This window comes from Symsagittifera roscoffensis, chromosome 8, assembly GCF_963678635.1.
Source record: "Symsagittifera roscoffensis chromosome 8, txSymRosc1.1, whole genome shotgun sequence".
Taxonomy (NCBI): domain Eukaryota; kingdom Metazoa; phylum Xenacoelomorpha; order Acoela; family Convolutidae; genus Symsagittifera; species Symsagittifera roscoffensis.
Genome location: NC_087069.1, coordinates 51,534,997 through 51,542,361, shown reverse-complemented (window position 1 = coordinate 51,542,361; position 7,365 = coordinate 51,534,997).

The window sequence follows — 7,365 nt, the reverse complement described above, 5'->3', positions numbered from 1 at the left end:
TAATTGTCTAAAAAAACCGCTCAAACCGCTCAAATCTTGCTTCAAATTAGGTGAAAACTCTCGACTCGGGCATCATTTGCAAACCTTCCTGAGGTGAACTTGTGTATGACCAAAATATACGCGATTCTAGATAACTGCTTTTAATTTTCATATACATTGGAGAGAAATAAATTCTCTCACATCTGTTTCACCGTTTTGCAAGCTGAAAATCCGAAAAAAAACAATTATTTTTGTCGATGTTTTTTCGTGTACGACTGTTTTAAATTAAGCCGACTCTGCTTTATATTTTGACTTTTGTCTCCATTTGGGGTTAGACTAACGGACCCTCTCGGCGAGGGATTTTCATGCTAATACTGACCTGTGCTGACCCGCCGCGGTCGAAGCACAAATTACACAACTGGGCCCGGGTAGTCAATTGTAATCATTATGTTTCGAATAGGAGACCAATATGCGGAAAAAATACCATCATTGGTCCGCAACTACCTTAAAAAATCAGAACGCGAGCGTTTCTTTTTTGCCCAGTTTTAGTTATCTCTGTGAAAACCTGTTGGGGTCAATTGGGGTGCACTTTTCTGAAAATGTCGAAAAGTGTCCATCTTTTGGACGGCAGCGTGAATAAAATGGCTTACCTTGCCAGGAGTTTGTAGATCAATTGCTCATTTATGGGAGCCATGCTCAAGTCGTTAAGATTTCCGATCTTACTATAATTTTAGTTTTCTAGAAGTGTTTTGACTTTGAAACTTTAACTTTATGAAATTTTAATTCAAGATATAAGTTTTAAACTTTGAAAATCGTATGAGATCAACAAAGGAGTACTTCAATACTTCAATGAGTTTATGCCCGAATGATATTAATTTCCTAATTTGAGCTCAAATTTGAATGAGCTAGCCAGCTGGTGTGTTCGATTTCTTTTATCACGACATCAAACATATCTAGTCAATCCAAATAGATTTGTAATATCATACCATTCATCAGGTAACTCTAGAGTGGATTGTAACTAGGAAGTTTGTAAGGCCTTTTTTGGTAACTTAGTGTGATTATTACTGAAATCAATTTTTCCCAACTATTTCATTTTAAATAGTTTGGTTTGGCATACTGTTGTTTGCTATTTCTAGATCTTGTAAGATTGTGTATTTATGATGAAGTGATTATATAGGTTAAGGACTCAACTGAAAAGTTTGATCCGCTTGATCAGCTTGATGCTTATTCTCGGAGGCTTTTAAACATTGGGATGGATGCACATCTTAAAATAATAATTCATTTTCCGGATTGTTTTTTAAAAGCAAAACTTGACCCTACATTTTACAAATTCATTTGACTTCCAAGAAAAAAACTGCTTTAGTGTGTTGCGGATTATCTAATCAGAGTATTGTATGATCGATTTTATGGGTAAATTTATTTTGCCACATCAATCTATTAAACCCAATTTTTCTCAAAATTAGGGAGCAATTGCGACAGATAATTGAAGCAGAAAAAAGACGCAGACAAAAAAAACACGAGATCCCTTTTCTTCCCTGATTTCAAGCATTAGTCGAGTTTCGTGAAAGCTTTGAACTAAAATTCTTATAAAAACATTCAAGGCAAACAAAAGCGAAGCAAATGATGACAATTCTTCTATGCTTGTTTTTTCGTTTTAAATGAGAAAAGATTTTTTTTTGTGTCAGACAATAAAGCATATTTATCTATCAATTGGAGCAGACATAAATTAGTTAAAACAAGCTTTTCTGCAAACCTTGTGATGCAAAACTTTTTAGGAAAATCAAGAACTTTAATTTAAAACAGACAGTAAGATAAAAACAACAAAAGCCTTCAGTTTTTCTGGGTCTTCCTGTAAATCTAGTAGATATTTTTGATTGACTTGGTTCCTTTGAGCATTTTCCATATAAATATCAACAAACTTTAACTAAAATCATTCTGTCAGAATCTTCATCGGTTGCATTAAACTTCAATTTTGACTCTTCATAAGATAAAAAAAAAACATAAATCTTGAAAAACACAATGAAAATTTATTCTTTGGCTTTGGTTTGTGTTATTTTCTCCTGCCTGGTGCTATCGACACTAGGATCATGGGAGATTCAAAGAGGGCGGAGCGGCGAAAGGGAAGACTCGCTTTCCCTCCGGCGACCCGAAATCAGTGTGTCACGACGAACGGGGGGCAGATACGCGATAGGTGGACGAACGGGGGGTAGATACGCGATAGGTGGACGAGCGGGTGGATTCGAAAGGAACTTGTCCCGTTGATAACCGCAATTCGATTGGTTGACGAAAAATGACTTTCAGTTTCATATTTCTGATTCTACTCATTTCCATAGCAAGAAACGAAAAGTTGGATTTTTTGAATCCGGTGATTGAATTGAAAGTTTAAAAATGTTCTAGTTTTCTAATTTTTTTTATCGATAAGCAATTAGTTTGAAGTATTTAGTGTAGGATCTCAAATAAACAGATTTTCGTCAAAAGATGCCAGGAGAAACTAGATGTTTCTTAAAAAATTTAAAATCGCAAACTCCAGTATCAACAAAAAGCAAAAAGATCCCGCGAATGAAACTCAAAGATATCTTTTCCTAAGAAATTACTATCCCGACTTTCTTAAACAATGGGCCAATGTTATATCAAAGGCCAAAAGTTCAGAGTTGTACAGGCTTGATTGTCACGAAAAAAGTCATGGAAAATAGTATTTCGGTTGCGTGGTTGGAGTAGTTTTGTATCGTGTCCCGCATCCTAAGTGAGGTCCTTCCTAAGGGGGAAGGGGTCTTCGCGTAAAGGAGGACCCCATTTTTTGGAGGACCCCTATCCTAAGGTTTTGTGATTGAACGTAGGTTCCCAATCCTATCGTAAAAAACTCCCTCCATAGGACCTTCTTAAGCTGATCTTAACCACCAGGACCCGATACAATAACTCCTTCTAATTCTTTTTAAAGCGATCCCTTTTCCCGCCATAATTGAAGTTAATCGTCCTAAATCCTGAGCTTTTTTTTCTTCTTAGTTTCATGTGGATATCATTTCCTGGCTCACTTTCTTTTCGTCGAAGATTTGTCATGCTATTAAAAACTTGTTATTAAAACTGAACCAAAAGATTTCAATTATTTGTTTGAACAAACACTTGATTTGCGTCAACTAGTTTTGCGATTTGCCTGAAGCTATTTATGTCAAAACAGTGATTGATCCCAAGACCTACATTTAATTAGTGGTAAATTGGTAAAAACCAAAACAAGATTAAGCCGAAGTATAAAAAGGACGAGCAAAAAAATCATCTCAAAATATATGTTTTAGAAATAAATTTTTAATTTTTCGGTTTTCTTTGCGCTGTTTTTAAGTTGGTTTTTCTTCTGAAACTTCAGATGTAAAAAAAGGGTTATTTACAGAGGGATGTTCATGGACTCGGCTACTAGAAGCGTTTCTTCTTGTAGCTCTGTTTTTGAGTAGCGCCGCTGTAAAACTCTCCAATCCGGAAGTTGAAATTCTGGCGAATTGTTTTCAGCTTCGTTGTATGAGTTGCTTCATTCGGTCTCCATGTAAACAACTTTTTGAAATGCATTTTCTCCGGCATTTTATGGCCCAAGGCAACTGACAAAACCTCGTCGAAATGGAAAAAACGTTTCGAGTAGAATGGTGATAATGCAAATTTGTTTTTGTTTCACTGTCATAATTGTGTGACCTTTCGAAACTAAATTATAGTTGTACACTCTCCTTGTTTTTCCAGTGAATCACGTGTTCCTGAAGGTTTGGTGGACCAGTTCTCACTGTGTACTCTGTTTTTCCTTTGGCACTCAACTTTTTAGTGCCTTTTTAAACAGAAGCAATTTTTTTTCTTTTCTGCAAGGCAGGTGATAGTTTAATTTCACTTCAGCAACTCAATTTATTCAAAGCAAAGGTTCTTTCATTTTACCAAAGAGCAGAAGGCTCTAAATTATGTTAAAAAAGGAAAAGAGAAGAAATATGTTTTCAGTTAAATCAACTTAAGGCAATATTGTAAAATGTTACCTGATTCAACTAAATGCCCATAGTTTATTGAAACAAGATAAGGGGGGAGGGAGGGAGGTTGGTGGTGGTGGTAAGTTTTTTTTTCTGCAAAAAGGTAGGAATAGGGTGGAAGGGTGAATTAGGTTGCAATTTTTTACCTACCATTTAAGACGACCGAATATAGTTTCGGTTTTCCCACCAGTCTCCTCTTTGAACTTCAACCCAACTTGGTGTTGTCGAACAAGAAATGGTCCTCACGGTAATTTGAAACGTTGAAATCAGCTTCATAAAAGTCGACAGTTTTTTCGGCATAAATAAAAGTATCCATGTCGGAGTATAGTAGTTCCAAGTTTAGATTAGGTTTAATTTTTTGATAAAAAATTGAAACATGAATCTCTTGGCGAGTTCTAGGATGGTCGCAGCAAATATCATAGGTTTGTGCCATAATAATTTTGTTCACAAAAAGCTGATTGTGGCTAATTGATCGTCAATGATTTGAACGCTCTTCATTGTGCTCAGAGCTGTTTTTTTCTCTGTCATTCCTTACAATCTCCAGCTTCTTTCTCCCAAATTTAGATTCCATTATCTGACCGAAAGCTGAAATAACAATTAACTTGCAAAATTTTCCTGGCCTTGATTCACCGCGGTTTTTTGTATGCGGTTGTTGAGGTCTGCAATGAGTGCATCCAGTGACTTTGGCGGAACTGAAGAAATTTTCTGAAAAGTGTTATTTTCATTCCCGCTCGTGGTACAACTTAAGGGTAAGGTAATGCAAAACAAGACCTTGTTTAAGATGCAAGGTCTGGAGAAGCTTTGTAACTTTTGGCAGTGTGGTGATTTCCGATTTTCCCAACATGTCGACTTGCTCGTTGCACATTGCACCAATGTCCACTTCTTCACGAGAGGGGGCAAGAGGGTAATCAGCAAAGAACTCATGAAGCTCTTCGGGTATGGTCTGATTGACTTCATTTATTTAGCCCCATTCTGAGGTTTCGCTGGTGAGCAGAGCGTCTTCCAGTCTTTTTTCAACTTTTTTCAGCTAAGGGCATTGTTTCATTTTCACCCCGTACAAATTGTTTGCTTCAGTCTTGAGGATGTGGCTTGATGGTTCTAAGGGCAAAAAAAAGTCGATGTCTTCATTGTTTGCTTTGTACAATCGGCGCGCAAAGACCAACGACATGCCTCCTCAAATTATTCGCTGCACAAGGTCCAAATGTTCACCATCAGATAAAAGTTTCAGGTCGGGCTTACAATCTTTTAGAAAGATGTCCCTGGAAAGGTTACTTGCCTTGACGAAACTCCAGTCCGTAAGTTTGAGAGCAAACTTCACGAAAAGCTTCGAAAACGGAAGCAAGTAATAGCATATCTGTAGTCAGGTAGAAGTCTTGGTAATCACCAGGTGAACCACACTTCAGTTCGGTGAAAATTGTTGGGGCGTGATTGTACTCGCTTCTTGAAACTCTCACATCCCCTCCTGTTAGACTATTTTTCCATATTGCTCCCGGGGGAAGTCGAAATTCACGGAATTCTTTGAATGAGTTGAATTATTTTTTGGGGGAAATGCCTTTTCTGTTTCACAATACTGACTTTTTCAGGGGAGTGGCCAAAGTTTTTCAAAATAGTTCTCTGCAGAAATTTTTTTCGTTAGGCAAATCATCAAAAAGTTATGGCAACGGCGCTGGCATGAAGCTATAGGAATTGATGACTCTCAATATTTCGTTTTTTGATTTTTCCGTTTTTGTCCGTGTACGTTTTTATTCATACTGAGATTGTTGAGGATATTTTTTTCTTCAGATGCGGGTTTTACAGAAAAAGTGTTTTTTGAATCGCTTTTTGCCAGAGCTTTGATTTCAAAGTGTAACTAAATTATGAGCTTCCAATGGAGCGTAATTTGTTGTTTTTCTACTGACGTTTTACTCATAATGTGCCCAACCCAGGAACTTGCTGATGTAATGACAATGATCAGGTACAACCTAATCATTGTCGGGAAAATTTTTCTCGCATCTCCAACAAATCGTAAAATCTTCCCGATCTGTTATACCGGTGAAAATGTAATAATTCATTTTTTCTACGTAAGTTTGTCTCGCTTGTGATTCAAGGGAGCTAACTAGCTCTTCTATCACATTCGCTCTTCTTTTAAGCTCGAATTTTGACATATCTTTTTTCCCAAATTCGATCAAAGCTAAGGCGCAGCCGCATGGTTGATTTACTTCAATTGTATGCGTGCTAGGTTTTTGCGGATCAGGTTGCGGTTTATAAACTGGTAAGAGCAGTAACTCCAAATCGATGTAGATTACTATGGGAACGTACCAACGAGCTGTTAAGTTTTTGAACTTGTGGTCATCTTTTTCCAGCTTGGGCCTTGTTATGATGACATCTTCATCTTGGTGGCACAGTTCTTGATGTCTTCTCAGAGTTTCGAATGATGCGCATGTGTGGAAACATCTGCGGCAAACCTCAGATTGGTATCGGTGCACTTTGGGCCGCACGTACTTGACCAGTTTCTAGAGCTCAGTTATCAATACATAGAGATAACTTGATCCATCTGTCAGCAACAACAAGTCCACAATCAACTCAAAAATGAATCTGCTCGATACTCTTATGGGCAACAATTCGCCATCGTTTAACCTGAACAGAAAAAAACTTAGGTTTGGAGTGAAATATAAATTAGGTTTGAATGGGTGAAGAAAACTAATGAGGGGATTTTAGCATTTTTTAAAAGGCAAGAAGACTTTGCATACCGAAAAACGTTGGTTTGACAATTGTTCCATCTTTAAAATTTAAACAGATCTATCAGGTCCATCGGCACTTTGTATTCCCCAATAATTTTCACAATTACTTCTTTGTCGGGATTGTAGATTGAAACTTTGTTTTTCTCCAGCCACCGTCTAGATGAAGGGTAAAGGGCCGAATCATTCACGTAGTGTTTTGCGACAACAAATCAGTAGAGAAAGCAACGGTCATCGACATTAGTGTTGATATTTGAGAGCAGAGTAGAAGCAACGCTGAGTGCATCAGGTAGCTCGAGGAACTATCCTTCTCTTATTGGCGAGAAGGCCCCGAAACTGATTTTTGGTTTTTTTTTAAATTCGGTTGATAATCCATCCATCACCATGAAAAGAGTACAAATTGACTTGGTTGACCGTATGTTCAATCAATTCCAATTATTGATCCCCAGCCATTCCCTCGAAGTACACTGCCAAGGCCTTAGTGTTTAGAAATAGCATGGTCCTTTCGAAGTTTCCAGAGTCCCTGTCTTGCACAATGGGAATTTGATCATTCCAACTTCCACATGGAATTGCACTTTGCTCGGACCCGCTTTGACCCTTTCCAGTATTTGCATTTATTTCCTCCTTGTTTTTCATCATGACTTGAAGCAAATCCATTTTTTTCACCAACTTTGAGA